We start from the raw sequence: 27,531 nt of genomic DNA, 5'->3' as shown, positions 1-27,531 counted from the left end.
ATCAGGTCTGATACCTGCAGCGTCCTCCCTTGTGGCACATACACATTCACGTAAGTGGACATTTATTTGTTACATGAATGCCTTTTTCACGGTTTCCCTCGCAACCTCTTGTTTTGGACTTTACAGAAATTTAAAGAATTGTCTTAACCTTTTGCCAGAAGTGTGATTTGACCCCACGCCTCCAGGGGAGACTGCGACCTTAACGCAGCGCCTTAGACCACTCGGCCATCCTGACTGTAAAATACCTCAAACATTGAAATCATGACAAATAGCAGGATAACCTACATTTCATATATCATTGAATTGCACATCCTTTTTTACAAAAGAGCGAGAAATATCAGCTCTGATACCTGCAGCGTCCTCCCTTGTGGCACTTACACATTCACGTAAGTGGACATTTATTCGTTACATGAATGCCTTTTTCACGGTTTCCCTCGCAACCTCTTGTTTTGGACTTTACAGAAATTTAAAGAATTGTCTTAACCTTCTGTCAGAATTGGGATTTGACCCCTTGCCTCCAGGGAAGACTACGACCTTAACGCAGCGCCTTAGACCACTCGGCCATCCTGACTGTAAAATACCTCAAACATTGAAATCATGACAAATAGCAGGATAACCTACATTTCATATATCATTGAATTGCACATCCTTTTTTACAAAAGAGCGAGAAATATCAGCTCTGATACCTGCAGCGTCCTCCCTTGTGGCACTTACACATTCACGTAAGTGGACATTTATTCGTTACATGAATGCCTTTTTCACGGTTTCCCTCGCAACCTCTTGTTTTGGACTTTACAGAAATTTAAAGAATTGTCTTAACCTTCTGTCAGAATTGGGATTTGAACCCACGCCTCCAGGGGAGACTGCGGCCTCAACGCAGCGCCTTAGACCACTCGGCCATCCTGACTGCAAAATACCTAAAACATTGAAAATATGACAAATAGCAGGATAACCTACATTTCATTTATCATTGAATTGCACATCCTTTTTTACAAAAGAGCGAGAAATATCAGCTCTGATACCTGCAGCGTCCTCCCTTGTGGCACTTACACATGTGTAAGGCACATACACATTCACGTAAGTGGACATTTATTTGTTACATGAATGCCTTTTTCACGGTTTCCCTCGCAACCTCTTGTTTTGGACTTTACAGAAATTTAAAAAATTGTCTTAACCTTCTGTCAGAAGTGGGATTTGAACCCACGCCTCCAGGGGAGACTGCGACCTTAACGCAGCGCCTTAGACCACTCGGCCATCCTGACTGTAAAATAACTCAAACACTGAAATTATGACAAATACTAGGATAACCTATATTTCATCTATCATTGAATTGCACATCCTTTTTTACAAAGGAGCGAGAAATATCAGGTCTGATACCTGCAGCGACCTCCCTTGTGGCACATACACATTCACGTAAGTGGACATTTATTTGTTACATGAATGCCTTTTTCACGGTTTCCCTCGCAACCTCTTGTTTTGGACTTTACAGAAATTAAAACACTTGTCTTAACCTTCTGTCAGAAGTGGGATTTGAACCCACGCCTCCAGGGGAGACTGCGACCTTAACGCAGCGCCTTAGACCACTCGGCCATCCTGACTGAAAAATACCTCAAACACTGAAATTATGACAAATACTAGGATAACCTACATTTCATATATCATTGAATTGCACATCCTTTTTTACAAAAGAGCGAGAAATATCAGGTCTGATACCTGCAGCGTCCTCCCTTGTGGCACATACACATTCACGTAAGTGGACATTTATTTGTTACATGAATGCCTTTTTCACGGTTTCCCTCGCAACCTCTTGTTTTGGACTTTACAGAAATTTAAAGAATTGTCTTAACCTTTTGCCAGAAGTGTGATTTGACCCCACGCCTCCAGGGGAGACTGCGACCTTAACGCAGCGCCTTAGACCACTCGGCCATCCTGACTGTAAAATACCTCAAACATTGAAATCATGACAAATAGCAGGATAACCTACATTTCATATATCATTGAATTGCACATCCTTTTTTACAAAAGAGCGAGAAATATCAGCTCTGATACCTGCAGCGTCCTCCCTTGTGGCACTTACACATTCACGTAAGTGGACATTTATTCGTTACATGAATGCCTTTTTCACGGTTTCCCTCGCAACCTCTTGTTTTGGACTTTACAGAAATTTAAAGAATTGTCTTAACCTTCTGTCAGAATTGGGATTTGAACCCACGCCTCCAGGGGAGACTGCGGCCTCAACGCAGCGCCTTAGACCACTCGGCCATCCTGACTGCAAAATACCTAAAACATTGAAAATATGACAAATAGCAGGATAACCTACATTTCATTTATCATTGAATTGCACATCCTTTTTTACAAAAGAGCGAGAAATATCAGCTCTGATACCTGCAGCGTCCTCCCTTGTGGCACTTACACATGTGTAAGGCACATACACATTCACGTAAGTGGACATTTATTTGTTACATGAATGCCTTTTTCACGGTTTCCCTCGCAACCTCTTGTTTTGGACTTTACAGAAATTTAAAAAATTGTCTTTACTTCTGTCAGAAGTGGGATTTGAACCCACGCCTCCAGGGGAGACTGCGACCTTAACGCAGCGCCTTAGACCACTCGGCCATCCTGACTGTAAAATAACTCAAACACTGAAATTATGACAAATACTAGGATAACCTATATTTCATCTATCATTGAATTGCACATCCTTTTTTACAAAGGAGCGAGAAATATCAGGTCTGATACCTGCAGCGACCTCCCTTGTGGCACATACACATTCACGTAAGTGGACATTTATTTGTTACATGAATGCCTTTTTCACGGTTTCCCTCGCAACCTCTTGTTTTGGACTTTACAGAAATTAAAACACTTGTCTTAACCTTCTGTCAGAAGTGGGATTTGAACCCACGCCTCCAGGGGAGACTGCGACCTTAACGCAGCGCCTTAGACCACTCGGCCATCCTGACTGTAAAATACCTCAAACACTGAAATTATGACAAATACTAGGATAACCTACATTTCATATATCATTGAATTGCACATCCTTTTTTACAAAAGAGCGAGAAATATCAGGTCTGATACCTGCAGCGTTCTCCCTTGTGGCACATACACATTCACGTAAGTGGACATTTATCCTGACTGTAAAATACCTCAAACATTGAAATTATGACAAATAGCAGGATAACCTACATTTCATATATCATTGAATTGCACATCCTTTTTTACAAAAGAGCGAGAAATATCAGCTCTGATACCTGCAGCGTCCTCCCTTGTGGCACTTACACATGTGTAAGGCACATACACATTCACATCCTTTTTTACAAAAGAGCGAGAAATATCAGCTCTGATACCTGCAGCGTCCTCCCTTGTGGCACATACACATTCACGTAAGTGGACATTTATTGTTACATGAATGCCTTTTTCACGGTTTCCCTCGTAACCTCTTGTTTTGGACTTTACAGATATTAAAACACTTGTCTTAACCTTCTGTCAGAAGTGGGATTTGAACCCACGCCTCCAGGGGAGACTGCGACCTTAACGCAGCGCCTTAGACCACTCGGCCATCCTGACTGAAAAATACCTCAAACACTGAAATTATGACAAATACTAGGATAACCTACATTTCATATATCATTGAATTGCACATCCTTTTTTACAAAAGAGCGAGAAATATCAGGTCTGATACCTGCAGCGTCCTCCCTTGTGGCACATACACATTCACGTAAGTGGACATTTATTTGTTACATGAATGCCTTTTTCACGGTTTCCCTCGCAACCTCTTGTTTTGGACTTTACAGAAATTTAAAGAATTGTCTTAACCTTTTGCCAGAAGTGTGATTTGACCCCTTGCCTCCAGGGAAGACTACGACCTTAACGCAGCGCCTTAGACCACTCGGCCATCCTGACTGTAAAATACCTCAAACATTGAAATCATGACAAATAGCAGGATAACCTACATTTCATATATCATTGAATTGCACATCCTTTTTTACAAAAGAGCGAGAAATATCAGCTCTGATACCTGCAGCGTCCTCCCTTGTGGCACTTACACATTCACGTAAGTGGACATTTATTCGTTACATGAATGCCTTTTTCACGGTTTCCCTCGCAACCTCTTGTTTTGGACTTTACAGAAATTTAAAGAATTGTCTTAACCTTCTGTCAGAATTGGGATTTGAACCCACGCCTCCAGGGGAGACTGCGGCCTCAACGCAGCGCCTTAGACCACTCGGCCATCCTGACTGCAAAATACCTAAAACATTGAAAATATGACAAATAGCAGGATAACCTACATTTCATTTATCATTGAATTGCACATCCTTTTTTACAAAAGAGCGAGAAATATCAGCTCTGATACCTGCAGCGTCCTCCCTTGTGGCACTTACACATGTGTAAGGCACATACACATTCACGTAAGTGGACATTTATTTGTTACATGAATGCCTTTTTCACGGTTTCCCTCGCAACCTCTTGTTTTGGACTTTACAGAAATTAAAACACTTGTCTTAACCTTCTGTCAGAAGTGGGATTTGAACCCACGCCTCCAGGGGAGACTGCGACCTTAACGCAGCGCCTTAGACCACTCGGCCATCCTGACTGTAAAATACCTCAAACACTGAAATTATGACAAATACTAGGATAACCTACATTTCATATATCATTGAATTGCACATCCTTTTTTACAAAAGAGCGAGAAATATCAGGTCTGATACCTGCAGCGTTCTCCCTTGTGGCACATACACATTCACGTAAGTGGACATTTATCCTGACTGTAAAATACCTCAAACATTGAAATTATGACAAATAGCAGGATAACCTACATTTCATATATCATTGAATTGCACATCCTTTTTTACAAAAGAGCGAGAAATATCAGCTCTGATACCTGCAGCGTCCTCCCTTGTGGCACTTACACATGTGTAAGGCACATACACATTCACGTAAGTGGACATTTATTTGTTACATGAATGCCTTTTTCACGGTTTCCCTCGCAACCTCTTGTTTTGGACTTTACAGAAATTAAAACACTTGTCTTAACCTTTTTGTCAGAAGTGGGATTTGAACCCACGCCTCCAGGGGAGACTGCGACCTTAACGCAGCGCCTTAGACCACTCGGCCATCCTGACTGTAAAATACCTCAAACACTGAAATTATGACAAATAGCAGGATAACCTATATTTCATATATCATTGAATTGCACATCCTTTTTTACAAAAGAGCGAGAAATATCAGCTCTGATACCTGCAGCGTCCTCCCTTGTGGCACATACACATTCACGTAACTGGACATTTATTGTTACATGAATGCCTTTTTCACGGTTTCCCTCGCAACCTCTTGTTTTGGACTTTACAGAAATTTAAAGAATTGTCTTAACCTTTTGCCAGAAGTGTGATTTGACCCCACGCCTCCAGGGGACTGCGACCTTAACGCAGCGCCTTAGACCACTCGGCCATCCTGACTGTAAAATACCTCAAACATTGAAATCATGACAAATAGCAGGATAACCTACATTTCATTTATCATTGAATTGCACATCCTTTTTTACAAAAGAGCGAGAAATATCAGGTCTGATACCTGCAGCGTCCTCCCTTGTGGCACTTACACATGTGTAAGGCACATACACATTCACGTAAGTGGACATTTATTTGTTACATGAATGCCTTTTTCACGGTTTCCCTCGCAACCTCTTGTTTTGGACTTTACAGAAATTTAAAAAATTGTCTTAACCTTCTGTCAGAAGTGGGATTTGAACCCACGCCTCCAGGGGAGACTGCGACCTTAACGCAGCGCCTTAGACCACTCGGCCATCCTGACTGTAAAATACCTCAAACACTGAAATTATGACAAATAGCAGGATAACCTACATTCCATATATCATTGAATTGCACATCCTTTTTTACAAAAGAGCGAGAAATATCAGCTCTGATACCTGCAGCGTCCTCCCTTGTGGCACATACACATTCACGTAAGTGGACATTTATTGTTACATAAATGCCTTTTTCACGGTTTCCCTCGCAACCTCTTGTTTTGGACTTTACAGCAATTAAAACACTTGTCTTAACCTTTTTGTCAGAAGTGGGATTTGAACCCACGCCTCCAGGGGAGACTGCGACCTTAACGCAGCGCCTTAGACCACTCGGCCATCCTGACTGTAAAATACCTCAAACACTGAAATTATGACAAATAGCAGGATAACCTATATTTCATATATCATTGAATTGCACATCCTTTTTTACAAAAGAGCGAGAAATATCAGCTCTGATACCTGCAGCGTCCTCCCTTGTGGCACATACACATTCACGTAACTGGACATTTATTTGTTACATGAATGCCTTTTTCACGGTTTCCCTCGCAACCTCTTGTTTTGGACTTTACAGAAATTAAAACACTTGTCTTAACCTTCTGTCAGAAGTGGGATTAGAACCCACGCCTCCAGGGGAGACTGCGGCCTTAACGCAGCGCCTTAGACCACTCGGCCATCCTGACTGCAAAATACCTAAAACATTGAAAATATGACAAATAGCAGGATAACCTACATTTCATTTATCATTGAATTCCACATCCTTTTTTACAAAAGAGCGAGAAATATCAGCTCTGATACCTGCAGCGTCCTCCCTTGTGGCACTTACACATGTGTAAGGCACATACACATTCACGTAAGTGGACATTTATTTGTTACATGAATGCCTTTTTCACGGTTTCCCTCGCAACCTCTTGTTTTGGACTTTACAGAAATTTAAAAAATTGTCTTAACCTTCTGTCAGAAGTGGGATTTGAACCCACGCCTCCAGGGGAGACTGCGACCTTAACGCAGCGCCTTAGACCACTCGGCCATCCTGACTGTAAAATACCTCAAACACTGAAATTATGACAAATACTAGGATAACCTGTATTTCATCTATCATTGAATTGCACATCCTTTTTTACAAAGGAGCGAGAAATATCAGGTCTGATACCTGCAGCGTCCTCCCTTGTGGCACATACACATTCACGTAAGTGGACATTTATTTGTTACATGAATGCCTTTTTCACGGTTTCCCTCGCAACCTCTTGTTTTGCACTTTACAGAAATTAAAACACTTGTCTTAACCTTTTTGTCAGAAGTGGGATTTGAACCCACGCCTCCAGGGGAGACTGCGACCTTAACGCAGCGCCTTAGACCACTCGGCCATCCTGACTGTAAAATACCTCAAACACTGAAATTATGACAAATAGCAGGATAACCTATATTTCATATATCATTGAATTGCACATCCTTTTTTACAAAAGAGCGAGAAATATCAGCTCTGATACCTGCAGCGTCCTCCCTTGTGGCACATACACATTCACGTAACTGGACATTTATTTGTTACATGAATGCCTTTTTCACGGTTTCCCTCGCAACCTCTTGTTTTGGACTTTACAGAAATTAAAACACTTGTCTTAACCTTTTTGTCAGAAGTGGGATTTGAACCCACGCCTCCAGGGGAGACTGCGGCCTTAACGCAGCGCCTTAGACCACTCGGCCATCCTGACTGCAAAATACCTAAAACATTGAAAATATGACAAATAGCAGGATAACCTACATTTCATTTATCATTGAATTCCACATCCTTTTTTACAAAAGAGCGAGAAATATCAGCTCTGATACCTGCAGCGTCCTCCCTTGTGGCACTTACACATGTGTAAGGCACATACACATTCACGTAAGTGGACATTTATTTGTTACATGAATGCCTTTTTCACGGTTTCCCTCGCAACCTCTTGTTTTGGACTTTACAGAAATTTAAAGAATTGTCTTAACCTTTTGCCAGAAGTGTGATTTGACCCCTTGCCTCCAGGGAAGACTACGACCTTAACGCAGCGCCTTAGACCACTCGGCCATCCTGACTGTAAAATACCTCAAACATTGAAATCATGACAAATAGCAGGATAACCTACATTTCATATATCATTGAATTGCACATCCTTTTTTACAAAAGAGCGAGAAATATCAGCTCTGATACCTGCAGCGTCCTCCCTTGTGGCACTTACACATTCACGTAAGTGGACATTTATTCGTTACATGAATGCCTTTTTCACGGTTTCCCTCGCAACCTCTTGTTTTGGACTTTACAGAAATTTAAAGAATTGTCTTAACCTTCTGTCAGAATTGGGATTTGAACCCACGCCTCCAGGGGAGACTGCGGCCTCAACGCAGCGCCTTAGACCACTCGGCCATCCTGACTGCAAAATACCTAAAACATTGAAAATATGACAAATAGCAGGATAACCTACATTTCATTTATCATTGAATTGCACATCCTTTTTTACAAAAGAGCGAGAAATATCAGCTCTGATACCTGCAGCGTCCTCCCTTGTGGCACTTACACATGTGTAAGGCACATACACATTCACGTAAGTGGACATTTATTTGTTACATGAATGCCTTTTTCACGGTTTCCCTCGCAACCTCTTGTTTTGGACTTTACAGAAATTAAAACACTTGTCTTAACCTTCTGTCAGAAGTGGGATTTGAACCCACGCCTCCAGGGGAGACTGCGACCTTAACGCAGCGCCTTAGACCACTCGGCCATCCTGACTGTAAAATACCTCAAACACTGAAATTATGACAAATACTAGGATAACCTACATTTCATATATCATTGAATTGCACATCCTTTTTTACAAAAGAGCGAGAAATATCAGGTCTGATACCTGCAGCGTTCTCCCTTGTGGCACATACACATTCACGTAAGTGGACATTTATCCTGACTGTAAAATACCTCAAACATTGAAATTATGACAAATAGCAGGATAACCTACATTTCATATATCATTGAATTGCACATCCTTTTTTACAAAAGAGCGAGAAATATCAGCTCTGATACCTGCAGCGTCCTCCCTTGTGGCACTTACACATGTGTAAGGCACATACACATTCACGTAAGTGGACATTTATTTGTTACATGAATGCCTTTTTCACGGTTTCCCTCGCAACCTCTTGTTTTGGACTTTACAGAAATTTAAAGAATTGTCTTAACCTTTTGTCAGAAGTGGGATTTGAACCCACGCCTCGAGGGGAGACTGCGACCTTAACGCAGCGCCTTAGACCACTCGGCCATCCTGACTGTAAAATACCTCAAACACTGAAATTATGACAAATACTAGGATAACCTACATTTCATATATCATTGAATTGCACATCCTTTTTTACAAAAGAGCGAGAAATATCAGCTCTGATACCTGCAGCGTCCTCCCTTGAGGCACTTCGGATTCACTTGTTACATGAATGCCTTCTTCACGGTTTCCCTCGCAACCTCATGTTTTGGACTTTACGGAAATTGAAACACTTCTTATAACCTTTTGTCAGAAGTGGGATTTGAACCCACGCCTCCAGGGGAGACTGCGACCTTAACGCAGCGCCTTAGACCACTCGGCCATCCTGACTGTAAAATACCTCAAACACTGAAATTATGACAAATACTAGGATAACCTACATTTCATATATCATTGAATTGCACATCCTTTTTTACAAAAGAGCGAGAAATATCAGGTCTGATACCTGCAGCGTCCTCCCTTGTGGCACATACACATTCACGTAACTGGACATTTATTTGTTACATGAATGCCTTTTTCACGGTTTCCCTCGCAACCTCTTGTTTTGGACTTTACAGAAATTTAAAGAATTGTCTTAACCTTTTGTCTGAAGTGGGATTTGAACCCACGCCTCCAGGGGAGACTGCGACCTTAACACAGCGCCTTAGACCACTCAGCCATCCTGACTGTAAAATACCTCAAATATTGAAAATATGACAAATAGCAGGATAACCTACATTTCATATATCATTGAATTGCACATCCTTTTTTACAAAAGAGCGAGAAATATCAGCTCTGATACCTGCAGCGTCCTCCCTTGTGGCACATACACATTCACGTAAGTGGACATTTATTTGTTACATGAATGCCTTTTTCACGGTTTCCCTCGCAACCTCTTGTTTTGGACTTTACAGAAATTAAAACACTTGTCTTAACCTTTTTGTCAGAAGTGGGATTTGAACCCACGCCTCCAGGGGAGACTGCGACCTTAACGCAGCGCCTTAGACCACTCGGCCATCCTGACTGTAAAATACCTCAAACACTGAAATTATGACAAATAGCAGGATAACCTATATTTCATATATCATTGAATTGCACATCCTTTTTTACAAAAGAGCGAGAAATATCAGCTCTGATACCTGCAGCGTCCTCCCTTGTGGCACATACACATTCACGTAACTGGACATTTATTGTTACATGAATGCCTTTTTCACGGTTTCCCTCGCAACCTCTTGTTTTGGACTTTACAGAAATTTAAAGAATTGTCTTAACCTTTTGCCAGAAGTGTGATTTGACCCCACGCCTCCAGGGGACTGCGACCTTAACGCAGCGCCTTAGACCACTCGGCCATCCTGACTGTAAAATACCTCAAACATTGAAATCATGACAAATAGCAGGATAACCTACATTTCATTTATCATTGAATTCCACATCCTTTTTTACAAAAGAGCGAGAAATATCAGCTCTGATACCTGCAGCGTCCTCCCTTGTGGCACTTACACATGTGTAAGGCACATACACATTCACGTAAGTGGACATTTATTTGTTACATGAATGCCTTTTTCACGGTTTCCCTCGCAACCTCTTGTTTTGGACTTTACAGAAATTTAAAGAATTGTCTTAACCTTTTGCCAGAAGTGTGATTTGACCCCTTGCCTCCAGGGAAGACTACGACCTTAACGCAGCGCCTTAGACCACTCGGCCATCCTGACTGTAAAATACCTCAAACATTGAAATCATGACAAATAGCAGGATAACCTACATTTCATATATCATTGAATTGCACATCCTTTTTTACAAAAGAGCGAGAAATATCAGCTCTGATACCTGCAGCGTCCTCCCTTGTGGCACTTACACATTCACGTAAGTGGACATTTATTCGTTACATGAATGCCTTTTTCACGGTTTCCCTCGCAACCTCTTGTTTTGGACTTTACAGAAATTTAAAGAATTGTCTTAACCTTCTGTCAGAATTGGGATTTGAACCCACGCCTCCAGGGGAGACTGCGGCCTCAACGCAGCGCCTTAGACCACTCGGCCATCCTGACTGCAAAATACCTAAAACATTGAAAATATGACAAATAGCAGGATAACCTACATTTCATTTATCATTGAATTGCACATCCTTTTTTACAAAAGAGCGAGAAATATCAGCTCTGATACCTGCAGCGTCCTCCCTTGTGGCACTTACACATGTGTAAGGCACATACACATTCACGTAAGTGGACATTTATTTGTTACATGAATGCCTTTTTCACGGTTTCCCTCGCAACCTCTTGTTTTGGACTTTACAGAAATTAAAACACTTGTCTTAACCTTCTGTCAGAAGTGGGATTTGAACCCACGCCTCCAGGGGAGACTGCGACCTTAACGCAGCGCCTTAGACCACTCGGCCATCCTGACTGTAAAATACCTCAAACACTGAAATTATGACAAATACTAGGATAACCTACATTTCATATATCATTGAATTGCACATCCTTTTTTACAAAAGAGCGAGAAATATCAGGTCTGATACCTGCAGCGTTCTCCCTTGTGGCACATACACATTCACGTAAGTGGACATTTATCCTGACTGTAAAATACCTCAAACATTGAAATTATGACAAATAGCAGGATAACCTACATTTCATATATCATTGAATTGCACATCCTTTTTTACAAAAGAGCGAGAAATATCAGCTCTGATACCTGCAGCGTCCTCCCTTGTGGCACTTACACATGTGTAAGGCACATACACATTCACGTAAGTGGACATTTATTTGTTACATGAATGCCTTTTTCACGGTTTCCCTCGCAACCTCTTGTTTTGGACTTTACAGAAATTTAAAGAATTGTCTTAACCTTTTGTCAGAAGTGGGATTTGAACCCACGCCTCGAGGGGAGACTGCGACCTTAACGCAGCGCCTTAGACCACTCGGCCATCCTGACTGTAAAATACCTCAAACACTGAAATTATGACAAATACTAGGATAACCTACATTTCATATATCATTGAATTGCACATCCTTTTTTACGAAAGAGCGAGAAATATCAGCTCTGATACCTGCAGCGTCCTCCCTTGAGGCACTTCGGATTCACTTGTTACATGAATGCCTTCTTCACGGTTTCCCTCGCAACCTCATGTTTTGGACTTTACGGAAATTGAAACACTTCTTATAACCTTTTGTCAGAAGTGGGATTTGAACCCACGCCTCCAGGGGAGACTGCGACCTTAACGCAGCGCCTTAGACCACTCGGCCATCCTGACTGTAAAATACCTCAAACACTGAAATTATGACAAATACTAGGATAACCTACATTTCATATATCATTGAATTGCACATCCTTTTTTACAATAGAGCGAGAAATATCAGGTCTGATACCTGCAGCGTCCTCCCTTGTGGCACATACACATTCACGTAACTGGACATTTATTTGTTACATGAATGCCTTTTTCACGGTTTCCCTCGCAACCTCTTGTTTTGGACTTTACAGAAATTTAAAGAATTGTCTTAACCTTTTGTCTGAAGTGGGATTTGAACCCACGCCTCCAGGGGAGACTGCGACCTTAACACAGCGCCTTAGACCACTCAGCCATCCTGACTGTAAAATACCTCAAATATTGAAAATATGACAAATAGCAGGATAACCTACATTTCATATATCATTGAATTGCACATCCTTTTTTACAAAAGAGCGAGAAATATCAGCTCTGATACCTGCAGCGTCCTCCCTTGTGGCACATACACATTCACGTAAGTGGACATTTATTTGTTACATGAATGCCTTTTTCACGGTTTCCCTCGCAACCTCTTGTTTTGGACTTTACAGAAATTAAAACACTTGTCTTAACCTTTTTGTCAGAAGTGGGATTTGAACCCACGCCTCCAGGGGAGACTGCGACCTTAACGCAGCGCCTTAGACCACTCGGCCATCCTGACTGTAAAATACCTCAAACACTGAAATTATGACAAATAGCAGGATAACCTATATTTCATATATCATTGAATTGCACATCCTTTTTTACAAAAGAGCGAGAAATATCAGCTCTGATACCTGCAGCGTCCTCCCTTGTGGCACATACACATTCACGTAACTGGACATTTATTGTTACATGAATGCCTTTTTCACGGTTTCCCTCGCAACCTCTTGTTTTGGACTTTACAGAAATTTAAAGAATTGTCTTAACCTTTTGCCAGAAGTGTGATTTGACCCCACGCCTCCAGGGGACTGCGACCTTAACGCAGCGCCTTAGACCACTCGGCCATCCTGACTGTAAAATACCTCAAACATTGAAATCATGACAAATAGCAGGATAACCTACATTTCATTTATCATTGAATTGCACATCCTTTTTTACAAAAGAGCGAGAAATATCAGGTCTGATACCTGCAGCGTCCTCCCTTGTGGCACTTACACATGTGTAAGGCACATACACATTCACGTAAGTGGACATTTATTTGTTACATGAATGCCTTTTTCACGGTTTCCCTCGCAACCTCTTGTTTTGGACTTTACAGAAATTTAAAAAATTGTCTTAACCTTCTGTCAGAAGTGGGATTTGAACCCACGCCTCCAGGGGAGACTGCGACCTTAACGCAGCGCCTTAGACCACTCGGCCATCCTGACTGTAAAATACCTCAAACACTGAAATTATGACAAATAGCAGGATAACCTACATTCCATATATCATTGAATTGCACATCCTTTTTTACAAAAGAGCGAGAAATATCAGCTCTGATACCTGCAGCGTCCTCCCTTGTGGCACATACACATTCACGTAAGTGGACATTTATTGTTACATAAATGCCTTTTTCACGGTTTCCCTCGCAACCTCTTGTTTTGGACTTTACAGCAATTAAAACACTTGTCTTAACCTTTTTGTCAGAAGTGGGATTTGAACCCACGCCTCCAGGGGAGACTGCGACCTTAACGCAGCGCCTTAGACCACTCGGCCATCCTGACTGTAAAATACCTCAAACACTGAAATTATGACAAATACTAGGATAACCTGTATTTCATCTATCATTGAATTGCACATCCTTTTTTACAAAGGAGCGAGAAATATCAGGTCTGATACCTGCAGCGTCCTCCCTTGTGGCACATACACATTCACGTAAGTGGACATTTATTTGTTACATGAATGCCTTTTTCACGGTTTCCCTCGCAAACTCTTGTTTTGGACTTTACAGAAATTAAAACACTTGTCTTAACCTTTTTGTCAGAAGTGGGATTTGAACCCACGCCTCCAGGGGAGACTGCGACCTTAACGCAGCGCCTTAGACCACTCGGCCATCCTGACTGTAAAATACCTCAAACACTGAAATTATGACAAATAGCAGGATAACCTATATTTCATATATCATTGAATTGCACATCCTTTTTTACAAAAGAGCGAGAAATATCAGCTCTGATACCTGCAGCGTCCTCCCTTGTGGCACATACACATTCACGTAAGTGGACATTTATTTGTTACATGAATGCCTTTTTCACGGTTTCCCTCGCAACCTCTTGTTTTGGACTTTACAGAAATTAAAACACTTGTCTTAACCTTCTGTCAGAAGTGGGATTAGAACCCACGCCTCCAGGGGAGACTGCGGCCTTAACGCAGCGCCTTAGACCACTCGGCCATCCTGACTGCAAAATACCTAAAACATTGAAAATATGACAAATAGCAGGATAACCTACATTTCATTTATCATTGAATTCCACATCCTTTTTTACAAAAGAGCGAGAAATATCAGCTCTGATACCTGCAGCGTCCTCCCTTGTGGCACTTACACATGTGTAAGGCACATACACATTCACGTAAGTGGACATTTATTTGTTACATGAATGCCTTTTTCACGGTTTCCCTCGCAACCTCTTGTTTTGGACTTTACAGAAATTTAAAAAATTGTCTTAACCTTCTGTCAGAAGTGGGATTTGAACCCACGCCTCCAGGGGAGACTGCGACCTTAACGCAGCGCCTTAGACCACTCGGCCATCCTGACTGTAAAATACCTCAAACACTGAAATTATGACAAATACTAGGATAACCTGTATTTCATCTATCATTGAATTGCACATCCTTTTTTACAAAGGAGCGAGAAATATCAGCTCTGATACCTGCAGCGTCCTCCCTTGTGGCACATACACATTCACGTAAGTGGACATTTATTTGTTACATGAATGCCTTTTTCACGGTTTCCCTCGCAACCTCTTGTTTTGGACTTTACAGCAATTAAAACACTTGTCTTAACCTTTTTGTCAGAAGTGGGATTTGAACCCACGCCTCCAGGGGAGACTGCGACCTTAACGCAGCGCCTTAGACCACTCGGCCATCCTGACTGTAAAATACCTCAAACACTGAAATTATGACAAATACTAGGATAACCTGTATTTCATCTATCATTGAATTGCACATCCTTTTTTACAAAGGAGCGAGAAATATCAGGTCTGATACCTGCAGCGTCCTCCCTTGTGGCACATACACATTCACGTAAGTGGACATTTATTTGTTACATGAATGCCTTTTTCACGGTTTCCCTCGCAACCTCTTGTTTTGGACTTTACAGAAATTAAAACACTTGTCTTAACCTTTTTGTCAGAAGTGGGATTTGAACCCACGCCTCCAGGGGAGACTGCGACCTTAACGCAGCGCCTTAGACCACTCGGCCATCCTGACTGTAAAATACCTCAAACACTGAAATTATGACAAATAGCAGGATAACCTATATTTCATATATCATTGAATTGCACATCCTTTTTTACAAAAGAGCGAGAAATATCAGCTCTGATACCTGCAGCGTCCTCCCTTGTGGCACATACACATTCACGTAAGTGGACATTTATTTGTTACATGAATGCCTTTTTCACGGTTTCCCTCGCAACCTCTTGTTTTGGACTTTACAGAAATTAAAACACTTGTCTTAACCTTCTGTCAGAAGTGGGATTAGAACCCACGCCTCCAGGGGAGACTGCGGCCTTAACGCAGCGCCTTAGACCACTCGGCCATCCTGACTGCAAAATACCTAAAACATTGAAAATATGACAAATAGCAGGATAACCTACATTTCATTTATCATTGAATTCCACATCCTTTTTTACAAAAGAGCGAGAAATATCAGCTCTGATACCTGCAGCGTCCTCCCTTGTGGCACTTACACATGTGTAAGGCACATACACATTCACGTAAGTGGACATTTATTTGTTACATGAATGCCTTTTTCACGGTTTCCCTCGCAACCTCTTGTTTTGGACTTTACAGAAATTTAAAAAATTGTCTTAACCTTCTGTCAGAAGTGGGATTTGAACCCACGCCTCCAGGGGAGACTGCGACCTTAACGCAGCGCCTTAGACCACTCGGCCATCCTGACTGTAAAATACCTCAAACACTGAAATTATGACAAATACTAGGATAACCTGTATTTCATCTATCATTGAATTGCACATCCTTTTTTACAAAGGAGCGAGAAATATCAGGTCTGATACCTGCAGCGTCCTCCCTTGTGGCACATACACATTCACGTAAGTGGACATTTATTTGTTACATGAATGCCTTTTTCACGGTTTCCCTCGCAACCTCTTGTTTTGGACTTTACAGAAATTAAAACACTTGTCTTAACCTTTTTGTCAGAAGTGGGATTTGAACCCACGCCTCCAGGGGAGACTGCGACCTTAACGCAGCGCCTTAGACCACTCGGCCATCCTGACTGTAAAATACCTCAAACACTGAAATTATGACAAATAGCAGGATAACCTATATTTCATATATCATTGAATTGCACATCCTTTTTTACAAAAGAGCGAGAAATATCAGCTCTGATACCTGCAGCGTCCTCCCTTGTGGCACATACACATTCACGTAACTGGACATTTATTTGTTACATGAATGCCTTTTTCACGGTTTCCCTCGCAACCTCTTGTTTTGGACTTTACAGAAATTAAAACACTTGTCTTAACCTTTTTGTCAGAAGTGGGATTTGAACCCACGCCTCCAGGGGAGACTGCGGCCTTAACGCAGCGCCTTAGACCACTCGGCCATCCTGACTGCAAAATACCTAAAACATTGAAAATATGACAAATAGCAGGATAACCTACATTTCATTTATCATTGAATTCCACATCCTTTTTTACAAAAGAGCGAGAAATATCAGCTCTGATACCTGCAGCGTCCTCCCTTGTGGCACTTACACATGTGTAAGGCACATACACATTCACGTAAGTGGACATTTATTTGTTACATGAATGCCTTTTTCACGGTTTCCCTCGCAACCTCTTGTTTTGGACTTTACAGAAATTTAAAAAATTGTCTTAACCTTCTGTCAGAAGTGGGATTTGAACCCACGCCTCCAGGGGAGACTGCGACCTTAACGCAGCGCCTTAGACCACTCGGCCATCCTGACTGTAAAATACCTCAAACACTGAAATTATGACAAATACTAGGATAACCTATATTTCATATATCATTGAATTGCACATCCTTTTTTACAAAAGAGCGAGAAATATCAGCTCTGATACCTGCAGCGTCCTCCCTTGTGGCACATACACATTCACGTAACTGGACATTTATTTGTTACATGAATGCCTTTTTCACGGTTTCCCTCGCAACCTCTTGTTTTGGACTTTACAGAAATTAAAACACTTGTCTTAACCTTTTTGTCAGAAGTGGGATTTGAACCCACGCCTCCAGGGGAGACTGCGACCTTAACGCAGCGCCTTAGACCACTCGGCCATCCTGACTGTAAAATACCTCAAACACTGAAATGATGACAAATACTAGGATAACCTACATTTCATATATCATTGAATTGCACATCCTTTTTTACAAAAGAGCGAGAAATATCATGTCTGATACCTGCAGCGTCCTCCCTTGAGGCACTTCGGATTCACTTGTTACATGAATGCCTTCTTCACGGTTTCCCTCACAACCTCATGTTTTGGACTTTACGGAAATTGAAACACTTCTTATAACCTTTTGTCAGAAGTGGGATTTGAACCCACGCCTCCAGGGGAGACTGCGACCTTAACGCAGCGCCTTAGACCACTCGGCCATCCTGACTGTAAAATACCTCAAACACTGAAATTATGACAAATAGCAGGATAACCTATATTTCATATATCATTGAATTGCACATCCTTTTTTACAAAAGAGCGAGAAATATCAGCTCTGATACCTGCAGCGTCCTCCCTTGTGGCACATACACATTCACGTAAGTGGACATTTATTGTTACATAAATGCCTTTTTCACGGTTTCCCTCGCAACCTCTTGTTTTGGACTTTACAGCAATTAAAACACTTGTCTTAACCTTTTTGTCAGAAGTGGGATTTGAACCCACGCCTCCAGGGGAGACTGCGACCTTAACGCAGCGCCTTAGACCACTCGGCCATCCTGACTGTAAAATACCTCAAACACTGAAATTATGACAAATACTAGGATAACCTACATTTCATATATCATTGAATTGCACATCCTTTTTTACAAAAGAGCGAGAAATATCAGGTCTGATACCTGCAGCGTCCTCCCTTGTGGCACATACACATTCACGTAACTGGACATTTATTTGTTACATGAATGCCTTTTTCACGGTTTCCCTCGCAACCTCTTGTTTTGGACTTTACAGAAATTTAAAAAATTGTCTTAACCTTCTGTCAGAAGTGGGATTTGAACCCACGCCTCCAGGGGAGACTGCGACCTTAACGCAGCGCCTTAGACCACTCGGCCATCCTGACTGAAAAATACCTCAAACACTGAAATTATGACAAATACTAGGATAACCTACATTTCATATATCATTGAATTGCACATCCTTTTTTACAAAAGAGCGAGAAATATCAGGTCTGATACCTGCAGCGTCCTCCCTTGTGGCACATACACATTCACGTAAGTGGACATTTATTTGTTACATGAATGCCTTTTTCACGGTTTCCCTCGCAACCTCTTGTTTTGGACTTTACAGAAATTTAAAGAATTGTCTTAACCTTCTGTCAGAAGTGGGATTTGAACCCACGCCTCCAGGGGAGACTGCGACCTTAACGCAGCGCCTTAGACCACTCGGCCATCCTGACTGTAAAATACCTCAAACACTGAAATTATGACAAATACTAGGATAACCTATATTTCATATATCATTGAATTGCACATCCTTTTTTACAAAAGAGCGAGAAATATCAGCTCTGATACCTGCAGCGTCCTCCCTTGTGGCACATACACATTCACGTAACTGGACATTTATTTGTTACATGAATGCCTTTTTCACGGTTTCCCTCGCAACCTCTTGTTTTGGACTTTACAGAAATTAAAACACTTGTCTTAACCTTTTTGTCAGAAGTGGGATTTGAACCCACGCCTCCAGGGGAGACTGCGACCTTAACGCAGCGCCTTAGACCACTCGGCCATCCTGACTGTAAAATACCTCAAACACTGAAATGATGACAAATACTAGGATAACCTACATTTCATATATCATTGAATTGCACATCCTTTTTTACAAAAGAGCGAGAAATATCATGTCTGATACCTGCAGCGTCCTCCCTTGAGGCACTTCGGATTCACTTGTTACATGAATGCCTTCTTCACGGTTTCCCTCACAACCTCATGTTTTGGACTTTACGGAAATTGAAACACTTCTTATAACCTTTTGTCAGAAGTGGGATTTGAACCCACGCCTCCAGGGGAGACTGCGACCTTAACGCAGCGCCTTAGACCACTCGGCCATCCTGACTGTAAAATACCTCAAACACTGAAATTATGACAAATAGCAGGATAACCTATATTTCATATATCATTGAATTGCACATCCTTTTTTACAAAAGAGCGAGAAATATCAGCTCTGATACCTGCAGCGTCCTCCCTTGTGGCACATACACATTCACGTAAGTGGACATTTATTGTTACATAAATGCCTTTTTCACGGTTTCCCTCGCAACCTCTTGTTTTGGACTTTACAGCAATTAAAACACTTGTCTTAACCTTTTTGTCAGAAGTGGGATTTGAACCCACGCCTCCAGGGGAGACTGCGACCTTAACGCAGCGCCTTAGACCACTCGGCCATCCTGACTGTAAAATACCTCAAACACTGAAATTATGACAAATACTAGGATAACCTACATTTCATATATCATTGAATTGCACATCCTTTTTTACAAAAGAGCGAGAAATATCAGGTCTGATACCTGCAGCGTCCTCCCTTGTGGCACATACACATTCACGTAACTGGACATTTATTTGTTACATGAATGCCTTTTTCACGGTTTCCCTCGCAACCTCTTGTTTTGGACTTTACAGAAATTTAAAAAATTGTCTTAACCTTCTGTCAGAAGTGGGATTTGAACCCACGCCTCCAGGGGAGACTGCGACCTTAACGCAGCGCCTTAGACCACTCGGCCATCCTGACTGAAAAATACCTCAAACACTGAAATTATGACAAATACTAGGATAACCTACATTTCATATATCATTGAATTGCACATCCTTTTTTACAAAAGAGCGAGAAATATCAGGTCTGATACCTGCAGCGTCCTCCCTTGTGGCACATACACATTCACGTAAGTGGACATTTATTTGTTACATGAATGCCTTTTTCACGGTTTCCCTCGCAACCTCTTGTTTTGGACTTTACAGAAATTTAAAGAATTGTCTTAACCTTCTGTCAGAAGTGGGATTTGAACCCACGCCTCCAGGGGAGACTGCGACCTTAACGCAGCGCCTTAGACCACTCGGCCATCCTGACTGTAAAATACCTCAAACACTGAAATTATGACAAATACTAGGATAACCTATATTTCATATATCATTGAATTGCACATCCTTTTTTACAAAAGAGCGAGAAATATCAGCTCTGATACCTGCAGCGTCCTCCCTTGTGGCACATACACATTCACGTAACTGGACATTTATTTGTTACATGAATGCCTTTTTCACGGTTTCCCTCGCAACCTCTTGTTTTGGACTTTACAGAAATTAAAACACTTGTCTTAACCTTTTTGTCAGAAGTGGGATTTGAACCCACGCCTCCAGGGGAGACTGCGACCTTAACGCAGCGCCTTAGACCACTCGGCCATCCTGACTGTAAAATACCTCAAACACTGAAATGATGACAAATACTAGGATAACCTACATTTCATATATCATTGAATTGCACATCCTTTTTTACAAAAGAGCGAGAAATATCATGTCTGATACCTGCAGCGTCCTCCCTTGAGGCACTTCGGATTCACTTGTTACATGAATGCCTTCTTCACGGTTTCCCTCACAACCTCATGTTTTGGACTTTACGGAAATTGAAACACTTCTTATAACCTTTTGTCAGAAGTGGGATTTGAACCCACGCCTCCAGGGGAGACTGCGACCTTAACGCAGCGCCTTAGACCACTCGGCCATCCTGACTGTAAAATACCTCAAACACTGAAATTATGACAAATAGCAGGATAACCTATATTTCATATATCATTGAATTGCACATCCTTTTTTACAAAAGAGCGAGAAATATCAGCTCTGATACCTGCAGCGTCCTCCCTTGTGGCACATACACATTCACGTAAGTGGACATTTATTGTTACATAAATGCCTTTTTCACGGTTTCCCTCGCAACCTCTTGTTTTGGACTTTACAGAAATTAAAACACTTGTCTTAACCTTTTTGTCAGAAGTGGGATTTGAACCCACGCCTCCAGGGGAGACTGCGACCTTAACGCAGCGCCTTAGACCACTCGGCCATCCTGACTGTAAAATACCTCAAACACTGAAATGATGACAAATACTAGGATAACCTACATTTCATATATCATTGAATTGCACATCCTTTTTTACAAAAGAGCGAGAAATATCATGTCTGATACCTGCAGCGTCCTCCCTTGAGGCACTTCGGATTCACTTGTTACATGAATGCCTTCTTCACGGTTTCCCTCACAACCTCATGTTTTGGACTTTACGGAAATTGAAACACTTCTTATAACCTTTTGTCAGAAGTGGGATTTGAACCCACGCCTCCAGGGGAGACTGCGACCTTAACGCAGCGCCTTAGACCACTCGGCCATCCTGACTGTAAAATACCTCAAACACTGAAATTATGACAAATAGCAGGATAACCTATATTTCATATATCATTGAATTGCACATCCTTTTTTACAAAAGAGCGAGAAATATCAGCTCTGATACCTGCAGCGTCCTCCCTTGTGGCACATACACATTCACGTAAGTGGACATTTATTGTTACATAAATGCCTTTTTCACGGTTTCCCTCGCAACCTCTTGTTTTGGACTTTACAGCAATTAAAACACTTGTCTTAACCTTTTTGTCAGAAGTGGGATTTGAACCCACGCCTCCAGGGGAGACTGCGACCTTAACGCAGCGCCTTAGACCACTCGGCCATCCTGACTGTAAAATACCTCAAACACTGAAATTATGACAAATACTAGGATAACCTACATTTCATATATCATTGAATTGCACATCCTTTTTTACAAGAGAGCGAGAAATATCAGGTCTGATACCTGCAGCGTCCTCCCTTGTGGCACATACACATTCACGTAACTGGACATTTATTTGTTACATGAATGCCTTTTTCACGGTTTCCCTCGCAACCTCTTGTTTTGGACTTTACAGAAATTTAAAAAATTGTCTTAACCTTCTGTCAGAAGTGGGATTTGAACCCACGCCTCCAGGGGAGACTGCGACCTTAACGCAGCGCCTTAGACCACTCGGCCATCCTGACTGAAAAATACCTCAAACACTGAAATTATGACAAATACTAGGATAACCTACATTTCATATATCATTGAATTGCACATCCTTTTTTACAAAAGAGCGAGAAATATCAGGTCTGATACCTGCAGCGTCCTCCCTTGTGGCACATACACATTCACGTAAGTGGACATTTATTTGTTACATGAATGCCTTTTTCACGGTTTCCCTCGCAACCTCTTGTTTTGGACTTTACAGAAATTTAAAGAATTGTCTTAACCTTTTGCCAGAAGTGTGATTTGACCCCTTGCCTCCAGGGAAGACTACGACCTTAACGCAGCGCCTTAGACCACTCGGCCATCCTGACTGTAAAATACCTCAAACATTGAAATCATGACAAATAGCAGGATAACCTACATTTCATATATCATTGAATTGCACATCCTTTTTTACAAAAGAGCGAGAAATATCAGCTCTGATACCTGCAGCGTCCTCCCTTGTGGCACTTACACATTCACGTAAGTGGACATTTATTCTTTACATGAATGCCTTTTTCACGGTTTCCCTCGTAACCTCTTGTTTTGGACTTTACAGATATTAAAACACTTGTCTTAACCTTCTGTCAGAAGTGGGATTTGAACCCACGCCTCCAGGGGAGACTGCGACCTTAACGCAGCGCCTTAGACCACTCGGCCATCCTGACTGAAAAATACCTCAAACACTGAAATTATGACAAATACTAGGATAACCTACATTTCATATATCATTGAATTGCACATCCTTTTTTACAAAAGAGCGAGAAATATCAGGTCTGATACCTGCAGCGTCCTCCCTTGTGGCACATACACATTCACGTAAGTGGACATTTATTTGTTACATGAATGCCTTTTTCACGGTTTCCCTCGCAACCTCTTGTTTTGGACTTTACAGAAATTTAAAGAATTGTCTTAACCTTTTGCCAGAAGTGTGATTTGACCCCACGCCTCCAGGGGAGACTGCGACCTTAACGCAGCGCCTTAGACCACTCGGCCATCCTGACTGTAAAATACCTCAAACATTGAAATCATGACAAATAGCAGGATAACCTACATTTCATATATCATTGAATTGCACATCCTTTTTTACAAAAGAGCGAGAAATATCAGCTCTGATACCTGCAGCGTCCTCCCTTGTGGCACTTACACATTCACGTAAGTGGACATTTATTCGTTACATGAATGCCTTTTTCACGGTTTCCCTCGCAACCTCTTGTTTTGGACTTTACAGAAATTTAAAGAATTGTCTTAACCTTCTGTCAGAATTGGGATTTGAACCCACGCCTCCAGGGGAGACTGCGGCCTCAACGCAGCGCCTTAGACCACTCGGCCATCCTGACTGCAAAATACCTAAAACATTGAAAATATGACAAATAGCAGGATCACCTACATTTCATTTATCATTGAATTGCACATCCTTTTTTACAAAAGAGCGAGAAATATCAGCTCTGATACCTGCAGCGTCCTCCCTTGTGGCACTTACACATGTGTAAGGCACATACACATTCACGTAAGTGGACATTTATTTGTTACATGAATGCCTTTTTCACGGTTTCCCTCGCAACCTCTTGTTTTGGACTTTACAGAAATTTAAAAAATTGTCTTAACCTTCTGTCAGAAGTGGGATTTGAACCCACGCCTCCAGGGGAGACTGCGACCTTAACGCAGCGCCTTAGACCACTCGGCCATCCTGACTGTAAAATAACTCAAACACTGAAATGATGACAAATACTAGGATAACCTACATTTCATATATCATTGAATTGCACATCCTTTTTTACAAAAGAGCGAGAAATATCATGTCTGATACCTGCAGCGTCCTCCCTTGAGGCACTTCGGATTCACTTGTTACATGAATGCCTTCTTCACGGTTTCCCTCACAACCTCATGTTTTGGACTTTACGGAAATTGAAACACTTCTTATAACCTTTTGTCAGAAGTGGGATTTGAACCCACGCCTCCAGGGGAGACTGCGACCTTAACGCAGCGCCTTAGACCACTCGGCCATCCTGACTGTAAAATACCTCAAACACTGAAATTATGACAAATAGCAGGATAACCTATATTTCATATATCATTGAATTGCACATCCTTTTTTACAAAAGAGCGAGAAATATCAGCTCTGATACCTGCAGCGTCCTCCCTTGTGGCACATACACATTCACGTAAGTGGACATTTATTGTTACATAAATGCCTTTTTCACGGTTTCCCTCGCAACCTCTTGTTTTGGACTTTACAGCAATTAAAACACTTGTCTTAACCTTTTTGTCAGAAGTGGGATTTGAACCCACGCCTCCAGGGGAGACTGCGACCTTAACGCAGCGCCTTAGACCACTCGGCCATCCTGACTGTAAAATACCTCAAACACTGAAATTATGACAAATACTAGGATAACCTACATTTCATATATCATTGAATTGCACATCCTTTTTTACAAAAGAGCGAGAAATATCAGGTCTGATACCTGCAGCGTCCTCCCTTGTGGCACATACACATTCACGTAACTGGACATTTATTTGTTACATGAATGCCTTTTTCACGGTTTCCCTCGCAACCTCTTGTTTTGGACTTTACAGAAATTTAAAAAATTGTCTTAACCTTCTGTCAGAAGTGGGATTTGAACCCACGCCTCCAGGGGAGACTGCGACCTTAACGCAGCGCCTTAGACCACTCGGCCATCCTGACTGAAAAATACCTCAAACACTGAAATTATGACAAATACTAGGATAACCTACATTTCATATATCATTGAATTGCACATCCTTTTTTACAAAAGAGCGAGAAATATCAGGTCTGATACCTGCAGCGTCCTCCCTTGTGGCACATACACATTCACGTAAGTGGACATTTATTTGTTACATGAATGCCTTTTTCACGGTTTCCCTCGCAACCTCTTGTTTTGGACTTTACAGAAATTAAAACACTTGTCTTAACCTTTTTGTCAGAAGTGGGATTTGAACCCACGCCTCCAGGGGAGACTGCGACCTTAACGCAGCGCCTTAGACCACTCGGCCATCCTGACTGTAAAATACCTCAAACACTGAAATGATGACAAATACTAGGATAACCTACATTTCATATATCATTGAATTGCACATCCTTTTTTACAAAAGAGCGAGAAATATCATGTCTGATACCTGCAGCGTCCTCCCTTGAGGCACTTCGGATTCACTTGTTACATGAATGCCTTCTTCACGGTTTCCCTCACAACCTCATGTTTTGGACTTTACGGAAATTGAAACACTTCTTATAACCTTTTGTCAGAAGTGGGATTTGAACCCACGCCTCCAGGGGAGACTGCGACCTTAACGCAGCGCCTTAGACCACTCGGCCATCCTGACTGTAAAATACCTCAAACACTGAAATTATGACAAATAGCAGGATAACCTATATTTCATATATCATTGAATTGCACATCCTTTTTTACAAAAGAGCGAGAAATATCAGCTCTGATACCTGCAGCGTCCTCCCTTGTGGCACATACACATTCACGTAAGTGGACATTTATTGTTACATAAATGCCTTTTTCACGGTTTCCCTCGCAACCTCTTGTTTTGGACTTTACAGCAATTAAAACACTTGTCTTAACCTTTTTGTCAGAAGTGGGATTTGAACCCACGCCTCCAGGGGAGACTGCGACCTTAACGCAGCGCCTTAGACCACTCGGCCATCCTGACTGTAAAATACCTCAAACACTGAAATTATGACAAATACTAGGATAACCTACATTTCATATATCATTGAATTGCACATCCTTTTTTACAAAAGAGCGAGAAATATCAGGTCTGATACCTGCAGCGTCCTCCCTTGTGGCACATACACATTCACGTAACTGGACATTTATTTGTTACATGAATGCCTTTTTCACGGTTTCCCTCGCAACCTCTTGTTTTGGACTTTACAGAAATTTAAAAAATTGTCTTAACCTTCTGTCAGAAGTGGGATTTGAACCCACGCCTCCAGGGGAGACTGCGACCTTAACGCAGCGCCTTAGACCACTCGGCCATCCTGACTGAAAAATACCTCAAACACTGAAATTATGACAAATACTAGGATAACCTACATTTCATATATCATTGAATTGCACATCCTTTTTTACAAAAGAGCGAGAAATATCAGGTCTGATACCTGCAGCGTCCTCCCTTGTGGCACATACACATTCACGTAAGTGGACATTTATTTGTTACATGAATGCCTTTTTCACGGTTTCCCTCGCAACCTCTTGTTTTGGACTTTACAGAAATTTAAAGAATTGTCTTAACCTTTTGCCAGAAGTGTGATTTGACCCCTTGCCTCCAGGGAAGACTACGACCTTAACGCAGCGCCTTAGACCACTCGGCCATCCTGACTGTAAAATACCTCAAACATTGAAATCATGACAAATAGCAGGATAACCTACATTTCATATATCATTGAATTGCACATCCTTTTTTACAAAAGAGCGAGAAATATCAGCTCTGATACCTGCAGCGTCCTCCCTTGTGGCACTTACACATTCACGTAAGTGGACATTTATTCTTTACATGAATGCCTTTTTCACGGTTTCCCTCGTAACCTCTTGTTTTGGACTTTACAGATATTAAAACACTTGTCTTAACCTTCTGTCAGAAGTGGGATTTGAACCCACGCCTCCAGGGGAGACTGCGACCTTAACGCAGCGCCTTAGACCACTCGGCCATCCTGACTGAAAAATACCTCAAACACTGAAATTATGACAAATACTAGGATAACCTACATTTCATATATCATTGAATTGCACATCCTTTTTTACAAAAGAGCGAGAAATATCAGGTCT

The 27,531-nt window shown here is 41.7% G+C and overlaps 60 non-coding genes across 60 annotated transcripts; all 60 read right to left on the bottom strand.

Moving 5' to 3' along the window:
• Nucleotides 1-824: 824 nt before the first annotated feature.
• On the bottom strand, nucleotides 825-907 carry trnal-gag (transfer RNA leucine (anticodon GAG)). Its single transcript has one exon. It is a non-coding gene; the product is annotated as a tRNA-Leu (tRNA).
• Nucleotides 908-1,179: 272 nt separating this feature from the next.
• trnal-aag (transfer RNA leucine (anticodon AAG)) lies at nucleotides 1,180-1,262 on the bottom strand. The gene has a single exon. It is a non-coding gene; the product is annotated as a tRNA-Leu (tRNA).
• A 253-nt stretch (nucleotides 1,263-1,515) lies between these two features.
• trnal-aag (transfer RNA leucine (anticodon AAG)) lies at nucleotides 1,516-1,598 on the bottom strand. Its single transcript has one exon. It is a non-coding gene; the product is annotated as a tRNA-Leu (tRNA).
• Nucleotides 1,599-2,187: 589 nt separating this feature from the next.
• On the bottom strand, nucleotides 2,188-2,270 carry trnal-gag (transfer RNA leucine (anticodon GAG)). Its single transcript has one exon. It is a non-coding gene; the product is annotated as a tRNA-Leu (tRNA).
• A 271-nt stretch (nucleotides 2,271-2,541) lies between these two features.
• On the bottom strand, nucleotides 2,542-2,624 carry trnal-aag (transfer RNA leucine (anticodon AAG)). The gene has a single exon. It is a non-coding gene; the product is annotated as a tRNA-Leu (tRNA).
• Nucleotides 2,625-2,877: 253 nt separating this feature from the next.
• trnal-aag (transfer RNA leucine (anticodon AAG)) lies at nucleotides 2,878-2,960 on the bottom strand. The gene has a single exon. It is a non-coding gene; the product is annotated as a tRNA-Leu (tRNA).
• A 521-nt stretch (nucleotides 2,961-3,481) lies between these two features.
• On the bottom strand, nucleotides 3,482-3,564 carry trnal-aag (transfer RNA leucine (anticodon AAG)). The gene has a single exon. It is a non-coding gene; the product is annotated as a tRNA-Leu (tRNA).
• A 589-nt stretch (nucleotides 3,565-4,153) lies between these two features.
• On the bottom strand, nucleotides 4,154-4,236 carry trnal-gag (transfer RNA leucine (anticodon GAG)). The gene has a single exon. It is a non-coding gene; the product is annotated as a tRNA-Leu (tRNA).
• Nucleotides 4,237-4,508: 272 nt separating this feature from the next.
• trnal-aag (transfer RNA leucine (anticodon AAG)) lies at nucleotides 4,509-4,591 on the bottom strand. The gene has a single exon. It is a non-coding gene; the product is annotated as a tRNA-Leu (tRNA).
• A 446-nt stretch (nucleotides 4,592-5,037) lies between these two features.
• Nucleotides 5,038-5,120, bottom strand: trnal-aag (transfer RNA leucine (anticodon AAG)). The gene has a single exon. It is a non-coding gene; the product is annotated as a tRNA-Leu (tRNA).
• A 605-nt stretch (nucleotides 5,121-5,725) lies between these two features.
• Nucleotides 5,726-5,808, bottom strand: trnal-aag (transfer RNA leucine (anticodon AAG)). Its single transcript has one exon. It is a non-coding gene; the product is annotated as a tRNA-Leu (tRNA).
• A 253-nt stretch (nucleotides 5,809-6,061) lies between these two features.
• Nucleotides 6,062-6,144, bottom strand: trnal-aag (transfer RNA leucine (anticodon AAG)). Its single transcript has one exon. It is a non-coding gene; the product is annotated as a tRNA-Leu (tRNA).
• Nucleotides 6,145-6,752: 608 nt separating this feature from the next.
• trnal-aag (transfer RNA leucine (anticodon AAG)) lies at nucleotides 6,753-6,835 on the bottom strand. Its single transcript has one exon. It is a non-coding gene; the product is annotated as a tRNA-Leu (tRNA).
• A 254-nt stretch (nucleotides 6,836-7,089) lies between these two features.
• trnal-aag (transfer RNA leucine (anticodon AAG)) lies at nucleotides 7,090-7,172 on the bottom strand. Its single transcript has one exon. It is a non-coding gene; the product is annotated as a tRNA-Leu (tRNA).
• Nucleotides 7,173-7,426: 254 nt separating this feature from the next.
• trnal-aag (transfer RNA leucine (anticodon AAG)) lies at nucleotides 7,427-7,509 on the bottom strand. The gene has a single exon. It is a non-coding gene; the product is annotated as a tRNA-Leu (tRNA).
• Nucleotides 7,510-8,117: 608 nt separating this feature from the next.
• Nucleotides 8,118-8,200, bottom strand: trnal-gag (transfer RNA leucine (anticodon GAG)). Its single transcript has one exon. It is a non-coding gene; the product is annotated as a tRNA-Leu (tRNA).
• A 272-nt stretch (nucleotides 8,201-8,472) lies between these two features.
• Nucleotides 8,473-8,555, bottom strand: trnal-aag (transfer RNA leucine (anticodon AAG)). Its single transcript has one exon. It is a non-coding gene; the product is annotated as a tRNA-Leu (tRNA).
• A 764-nt stretch (nucleotides 8,556-9,319) lies between these two features.
• Nucleotides 9,320-9,402, bottom strand: trnal-aag (transfer RNA leucine (anticodon AAG)). The gene has a single exon. It is a non-coding gene; the product is annotated as a tRNA-Leu (tRNA).
• Nucleotides 9,403-9,992: 590 nt separating this feature from the next.
• Nucleotides 9,993-10,075, bottom strand: trnal-aag (transfer RNA leucine (anticodon AAG)). Its single transcript has one exon. It is a non-coding gene; the product is annotated as a tRNA-Leu (tRNA).
• Nucleotides 10,076-11,016: 941 nt separating this feature from the next.
• On the bottom strand, nucleotides 11,017-11,099 carry trnal-gag (transfer RNA leucine (anticodon GAG)). The gene has a single exon. It is a non-coding gene; the product is annotated as a tRNA-Leu (tRNA).
• A 272-nt stretch (nucleotides 11,100-11,371) lies between these two features.
• trnal-aag (transfer RNA leucine (anticodon AAG)) lies at nucleotides 11,372-11,454 on the bottom strand. Its single transcript has one exon. It is a non-coding gene; the product is annotated as a tRNA-Leu (tRNA).
• Nucleotides 11,455-12,218: 764 nt separating this feature from the next.
• On the bottom strand, nucleotides 12,219-12,301 carry trnal-aag (transfer RNA leucine (anticodon AAG)). Its single transcript has one exon. It is a non-coding gene; the product is annotated as a tRNA-Leu (tRNA).
• Nucleotides 12,302-12,891: 590 nt separating this feature from the next.
• Nucleotides 12,892-12,974, bottom strand: trnal-aag (transfer RNA leucine (anticodon AAG)). Its single transcript has one exon. It is a non-coding gene; the product is annotated as a tRNA-Leu (tRNA).
• Nucleotides 12,975-13,579: 605 nt separating this feature from the next.
• On the bottom strand, nucleotides 13,580-13,662 carry trnal-aag (transfer RNA leucine (anticodon AAG)). Its single transcript has one exon. It is a non-coding gene; the product is annotated as a tRNA-Leu (tRNA).
• A 253-nt stretch (nucleotides 13,663-13,915) lies between these two features.
• trnal-aag (transfer RNA leucine (anticodon AAG)) lies at nucleotides 13,916-13,998 on the bottom strand. Its single transcript has one exon. It is a non-coding gene; the product is annotated as a tRNA-Leu (tRNA).
• Nucleotides 13,999-14,252: 254 nt separating this feature from the next.
• trnal-aag (transfer RNA leucine (anticodon AAG)) lies at nucleotides 14,253-14,335 on the bottom strand. Its single transcript has one exon. It is a non-coding gene; the product is annotated as a tRNA-Leu (tRNA).
• A 608-nt stretch (nucleotides 14,336-14,943) lies between these two features.
• On the bottom strand, nucleotides 14,944-15,026 carry trnal-aag (transfer RNA leucine (anticodon AAG)). The gene has a single exon. It is a non-coding gene; the product is annotated as a tRNA-Leu (tRNA).
• Nucleotides 15,027-15,280: 254 nt separating this feature from the next.
• Nucleotides 15,281-15,363, bottom strand: trnal-aag (transfer RNA leucine (anticodon AAG)). The gene has a single exon. It is a non-coding gene; the product is annotated as a tRNA-Leu (tRNA).
• Nucleotides 15,364-15,617: 254 nt separating this feature from the next.
• trnal-aag (transfer RNA leucine (anticodon AAG)) lies at nucleotides 15,618-15,700 on the bottom strand. Its single transcript has one exon. It is a non-coding gene; the product is annotated as a tRNA-Leu (tRNA).
• A 608-nt stretch (nucleotides 15,701-16,308) lies between these two features.
• On the bottom strand, nucleotides 16,309-16,391 carry trnal-aag (transfer RNA leucine (anticodon AAG)). The gene has a single exon. It is a non-coding gene; the product is annotated as a tRNA-Leu (tRNA).
• A 254-nt stretch (nucleotides 16,392-16,645) lies between these two features.
• trnal-aag (transfer RNA leucine (anticodon AAG)) lies at nucleotides 16,646-16,728 on the bottom strand. The gene has a single exon. It is a non-coding gene; the product is annotated as a tRNA-Leu (tRNA).
• Nucleotides 16,729-16,982: 254 nt separating this feature from the next.
• trnal-aag (transfer RNA leucine (anticodon AAG)) lies at nucleotides 16,983-17,065 on the bottom strand. The gene has a single exon. It is a non-coding gene; the product is annotated as a tRNA-Leu (tRNA).
• A 272-nt stretch (nucleotides 17,066-17,337) lies between these two features.
• On the bottom strand, nucleotides 17,338-17,420 carry trnal-aag (transfer RNA leucine (anticodon AAG)). The gene has a single exon. It is a non-coding gene; the product is annotated as a tRNA-Leu (tRNA).
• A 254-nt stretch (nucleotides 17,421-17,674) lies between these two features.
• Nucleotides 17,675-17,757, bottom strand: trnal-aag (transfer RNA leucine (anticodon AAG)). The gene has a single exon. It is a non-coding gene; the product is annotated as a tRNA-Leu (tRNA).
• A 236-nt stretch (nucleotides 17,758-17,993) lies between these two features.
• Nucleotides 17,994-18,076, bottom strand: trnal-aag (transfer RNA leucine (anticodon AAG)). Its single transcript has one exon. It is a non-coding gene; the product is annotated as a tRNA-Leu (tRNA).
• A 253-nt stretch (nucleotides 18,077-18,329) lies between these two features.
• Nucleotides 18,330-18,412, bottom strand: trnal-aag (transfer RNA leucine (anticodon AAG)). The gene has a single exon. It is a non-coding gene; the product is annotated as a tRNA-Leu (tRNA).
• A 253-nt stretch (nucleotides 18,413-18,665) lies between these two features.
• On the bottom strand, nucleotides 18,666-18,748 carry trnal-aag (transfer RNA leucine (anticodon AAG)). Its single transcript has one exon. It is a non-coding gene; the product is annotated as a tRNA-Leu (tRNA).
• Nucleotides 18,749-19,001: 253 nt separating this feature from the next.
• On the bottom strand, nucleotides 19,002-19,084 carry trnal-aag (transfer RNA leucine (anticodon AAG)). The gene has a single exon. It is a non-coding gene; the product is annotated as a tRNA-Leu (tRNA).
• A 254-nt stretch (nucleotides 19,085-19,338) lies between these two features.
• trnal-aag (transfer RNA leucine (anticodon AAG)) lies at nucleotides 19,339-19,421 on the bottom strand. The gene has a single exon. It is a non-coding gene; the product is annotated as a tRNA-Leu (tRNA).
• A 236-nt stretch (nucleotides 19,422-19,657) lies between these two features.
• trnal-aag (transfer RNA leucine (anticodon AAG)) lies at nucleotides 19,658-19,740 on the bottom strand. Its single transcript has one exon. It is a non-coding gene; the product is annotated as a tRNA-Leu (tRNA).
• A 253-nt stretch (nucleotides 19,741-19,993) lies between these two features.
• Nucleotides 19,994-20,076, bottom strand: trnal-aag (transfer RNA leucine (anticodon AAG)). Its single transcript has one exon. It is a non-coding gene; the product is annotated as a tRNA-Leu (tRNA).
• Nucleotides 20,077-20,329: 253 nt separating this feature from the next.
• Nucleotides 20,330-20,412, bottom strand: trnal-aag (transfer RNA leucine (anticodon AAG)). Its single transcript has one exon. It is a non-coding gene; the product is annotated as a tRNA-Leu (tRNA).
• Nucleotides 20,413-20,665: 253 nt separating this feature from the next.
• Nucleotides 20,666-20,748, bottom strand: trnal-aag (transfer RNA leucine (anticodon AAG)). Its single transcript has one exon. It is a non-coding gene; the product is annotated as a tRNA-Leu (tRNA).
• Nucleotides 20,749-21,002: 254 nt separating this feature from the next.
• trnal-aag (transfer RNA leucine (anticodon AAG)) lies at nucleotides 21,003-21,085 on the bottom strand. The gene has a single exon. It is a non-coding gene; the product is annotated as a tRNA-Leu (tRNA).
• A 236-nt stretch (nucleotides 21,086-21,321) lies between these two features.
• Nucleotides 21,322-21,404, bottom strand: trnal-aag (transfer RNA leucine (anticodon AAG)). Its single transcript has one exon. It is a non-coding gene; the product is annotated as a tRNA-Leu (tRNA).
• Nucleotides 21,405-21,657: 253 nt separating this feature from the next.
• trnal-aag (transfer RNA leucine (anticodon AAG)) lies at nucleotides 21,658-21,740 on the bottom strand. The gene has a single exon. It is a non-coding gene; the product is annotated as a tRNA-Leu (tRNA).
• A 236-nt stretch (nucleotides 21,741-21,976) lies between these two features.
• On the bottom strand, nucleotides 21,977-22,059 carry trnal-aag (transfer RNA leucine (anticodon AAG)). The gene has a single exon. It is a non-coding gene; the product is annotated as a tRNA-Leu (tRNA).
• Nucleotides 22,060-22,312: 253 nt separating this feature from the next.
• Nucleotides 22,313-22,395, bottom strand: trnal-aag (transfer RNA leucine (anticodon AAG)). Its single transcript has one exon. It is a non-coding gene; the product is annotated as a tRNA-Leu (tRNA).
• A 253-nt stretch (nucleotides 22,396-22,648) lies between these two features.
• Nucleotides 22,649-22,731, bottom strand: trnal-aag (transfer RNA leucine (anticodon AAG)). Its single transcript has one exon. It is a non-coding gene; the product is annotated as a tRNA-Leu (tRNA).
• Nucleotides 22,732-23,320: 589 nt separating this feature from the next.
• On the bottom strand, nucleotides 23,321-23,403 carry trnal-aag (transfer RNA leucine (anticodon AAG)). The gene has a single exon. It is a non-coding gene; the product is annotated as a tRNA-Leu (tRNA).
• A 589-nt stretch (nucleotides 23,404-23,992) lies between these two features.
• trnal-gag (transfer RNA leucine (anticodon GAG)) lies at nucleotides 23,993-24,075 on the bottom strand. Its single transcript has one exon. It is a non-coding gene; the product is annotated as a tRNA-Leu (tRNA).
• A 272-nt stretch (nucleotides 24,076-24,347) lies between these two features.
• Nucleotides 24,348-24,430, bottom strand: trnal-aag (transfer RNA leucine (anticodon AAG)). Its single transcript has one exon. It is a non-coding gene; the product is annotated as a tRNA-Leu (tRNA).
• A 236-nt stretch (nucleotides 24,431-24,666) lies between these two features.
• trnal-aag (transfer RNA leucine (anticodon AAG)) lies at nucleotides 24,667-24,749 on the bottom strand. Its single transcript has one exon. It is a non-coding gene; the product is annotated as a tRNA-Leu (tRNA).
• Nucleotides 24,750-25,002: 253 nt separating this feature from the next.
• On the bottom strand, nucleotides 25,003-25,085 carry trnal-aag (transfer RNA leucine (anticodon AAG)). The gene has a single exon. It is a non-coding gene; the product is annotated as a tRNA-Leu (tRNA).
• A 253-nt stretch (nucleotides 25,086-25,338) lies between these two features.
• trnal-aag (transfer RNA leucine (anticodon AAG)) lies at nucleotides 25,339-25,421 on the bottom strand. The gene has a single exon. It is a non-coding gene; the product is annotated as a tRNA-Leu (tRNA).
• A 254-nt stretch (nucleotides 25,422-25,675) lies between these two features.
• trnal-aag (transfer RNA leucine (anticodon AAG)) lies at nucleotides 25,676-25,758 on the bottom strand. The gene has a single exon. It is a non-coding gene; the product is annotated as a tRNA-Leu (tRNA).
• A 236-nt stretch (nucleotides 25,759-25,994) lies between these two features.
• trnal-aag (transfer RNA leucine (anticodon AAG)) lies at nucleotides 25,995-26,077 on the bottom strand. The gene has a single exon. It is a non-coding gene; the product is annotated as a tRNA-Leu (tRNA).
• Nucleotides 26,078-26,330: 253 nt separating this feature from the next.
• trnal-aag (transfer RNA leucine (anticodon AAG)) lies at nucleotides 26,331-26,413 on the bottom strand. The gene has a single exon. It is a non-coding gene; the product is annotated as a tRNA-Leu (tRNA).
• Nucleotides 26,414-26,666: 253 nt separating this feature from the next.
• On the bottom strand, nucleotides 26,667-26,749 carry trnal-aag (transfer RNA leucine (anticodon AAG)). Its single transcript has one exon. It is a non-coding gene; the product is annotated as a tRNA-Leu (tRNA).
• Nucleotides 26,750-27,338: 589 nt separating this feature from the next.
• Nucleotides 27,339-27,421, bottom strand: trnal-aag (transfer RNA leucine (anticodon AAG)). Its single transcript has one exon. It is a non-coding gene; the product is annotated as a tRNA-Leu (tRNA).
• Nucleotides 27,422-27,531: the final 110 nt, after the last annotated feature.

Source organism: Gasterosteus aculeatus, chromosome 13 (genome assembly GCF_964276395.1).
Source record: "Gasterosteus aculeatus chromosome 13, fGasAcu3.hap1.1, whole genome shotgun sequence".
Classification (NCBI taxonomy): domain Eukaryota; kingdom Metazoa; phylum Chordata; class Actinopteri; order Perciformes; family Gasterosteidae; genus Gasterosteus; species Gasterosteus aculeatus.
This window is presented reverse-complemented; position numbering and strand designations above follow the sequence as displayed.